The sequence below is a fragment of the Arachis stenosperma genome, chromosome 10 (genome assembly GCF_014773155.1).
Source record: "Arachis stenosperma cultivar V10309 chromosome 10, arast.V10309.gnm1.PFL2, whole genome shotgun sequence".
NCBI classification, from domain to species: Eukaryota; Viridiplantae; Streptophyta; class Magnoliopsida; order Fabales; family Fabaceae; genus Arachis; species Arachis stenosperma.
The window spans coordinates 64198727-64201226 of NC_080386.1; positions in this window are offsets into that span (position 1 = coordinate 64198727).

A 2500-nucleotide genomic window follows, 5' to 3' on the forward strand; every position below is an offset into this window, starting at 1 on the left:
AGGGCGCCATGCAACGTTGGCCGTGGCCGTTGCACCGGAGGCAGGGCGCGTTGCAGCGTTGGCTGGGTGCGGTGCAACGGATGCTGGGGTCCGTTGCAACGGAGGCAGGGCGCGTTGCAACGGATGCCGGACGCGTTGCAACGTTGGCTGGGGTCGTTGCAACGGAGGCAGGGCGCCATGCAACGTTGGCCGTGGCCGTTGCACCGGAGGCAGGGCGCGTTGCAGCGTTGGCTGGGGGCCGTTGCAACGGATGCTGGGCGCGGTGCAACGGATGCTGGGGTCCGTTGCAACGGAGGCAGGGCGCGTTGCAACGGATGCCGGACGCGTTGCAACGTTGGCTGGGGTCGTTGCAACGGAGGCAGGGCCCCATGCAACGTTGGCCGTGGCCGTTGTAGCGGAGGCAGGGCGCGGTGCAAGGTTGGCTGGGGTCGTTGCAACGGAGGCGGGGCGGCTTGCAACGTTGGCCGTGGCCGTTGCAACGGAGGCAGGTCGCGTTGCAACGTTGGCTGGCGGCCGTTGCAACGGATGCTGGGCGCGGTGCAACGGATGCTGGGGTCCGTTGCAACGGAGGCAGGGCGCGTTGCAACGTTGGCTGGGGTCGTTGCAACGGAGGCAGGGCGCCATGCAACGTTGGCCGTGGCCGTTGCACCGGAGGCAGGGCGCGTTGCAGCGTTGGCTGGGTGCGGTGCAACGGATGCTGGGGTCCGTTGCAACGGAGGCAGGGCGCGTTGCAACGGATGCCAGACGCGTTGCAGCGTTGGCTGGGGTCGTTGCAACGGAGGCAGGGCGCCATGCAACGTTGGCCGTGGCCGTTGCACCGGAGGCAGGGCGCGTTGCAGCGTTGGCTGGGGGCCGTTGCAACGGATGCTGGGCGCGGTGCAACGGATGCTGGGGTCCGTTGCAACGGAGGCAGGGCGCGTTGCAACGTTGGCTGGGGTCGTTGCAACGGAGGCGGGGCGACATGCAATGTTGGCCGTGGCCGTTGCAGCGGAGGCAGGGCGCGGTGCAGCGTTGGCTGGGGTCGTGTGCAACGGAGGCAGGGCGGCATGCAACGTTGGCCGTGGCCGTTGCAACGGAGGCAGGGCGGCTTGCAACAGACGCTGGGCGCGTTGCAACGCATGCTGGGCGCGATGCATCGTTGGCTGGGAGCGTTGCAACGGAGGCTGGGTTTGGTGCATCGTTGGCTGGGAGCGTTGCAACGGAGGGGCCAAATTTTCATATCTCACAATTGGCTCGTACACTTTTCCTGAAATTTTGAGGGAACCTTGGTAATATTATTTAAAGGCCGCACAAAAAAATCCAGGTCAAAAATCACACGTTTGCTTCGTTTTTCATTTTTATTGAATTTCCGGCTTTTCGGGTGGGAGAAAAATCGGCAAAAAAAAACCACACGGTGTAAATTCACCAAATTTGGTGGATGGAAAGATCTTATTTTTCTAGAGGTTGTCGCAAAAAACGGCAACAAAATTCGACCTCTAGAGCAGTTTGCTTGAGTTGGCTGGTTTCGTTGCAACGGAGGCACCCGCCGTTGCAACGATGGCTCGGAGCGTTGCAACGGAGGAGCCAAATTTTCATATCTCACAATTGGCTCGTGCAATTTTCTGAAATTTTGAGGGAACCTTGGTAATATTATTTAAAGGCTGCACAAAAAAATCCAGGTCAAAAGTCGCACTTTTGCTCCGTTTTTCATTTTTTTTTTGAATTTCCTGCTTTTCGGGTGGGAAAAAAATCGGCAAAAAAAATCCACACGGTGTAAATTCACCAAATTTGGTGGATGGAAAGATGTTATTTTTCTAGAGATTGTCGCAAAAAATGGCGTCAAAATTCGACCTCTAGAGCAGTTTCCTCGAGTATGTCTCCTCACGGAAAAGGATGTCTACCCGTGGCACTTTGGTAATGGCTCGGCAGCCTATTATAGGGGGAGGGGTGTCGTGCTGCCAAAACTCGAGTTGCCCAAAGGCTTGCTGGGCGCAATGCCAGCAAGATGCACGATGCCTTGCCATCCCCTAGCCACACTAGCAAGCCCGTTGTGGTTGTGGTGTGCCGTCGGGGTCCCCCGCCCCGGGTCCAAGGTTGAGCACGGGCGTCGGGCTGCTGCAAACCCCGATCACCAAAGGACCAAGAAGGGAAACACGTCCATGCACGGCCCATCTAGGCACCACCTAGGGAGCATGGCGTGGTGGAGTTGTGCCTTGTGCACCCGCGGCGTGCTCGCCCTACGTCTAGGGTCGACGCAAGACGGTGCCCGACGCGGTGTTGGTTTTGTTGTGCGTGTTGCCTAATCTAGACGGTGCGGCTGTTCGATTATTGCCCGAAGCACCTCACGCCTCGGGCTGTCCCTTGAATGTTCTTCGTCGCTTCCCCCGAACCCTGCCCAGCGGAGTTGGCTCGGCACTCCCGTATGCTTCCGCTTGCCTGCACGCTCCAAGGCGTGCGGGGGGCGGTTCGTCCGGGCGTGCTGGGTTTGCGGACCGTGGTGGCGGATGAGTGGTGTGCGGGT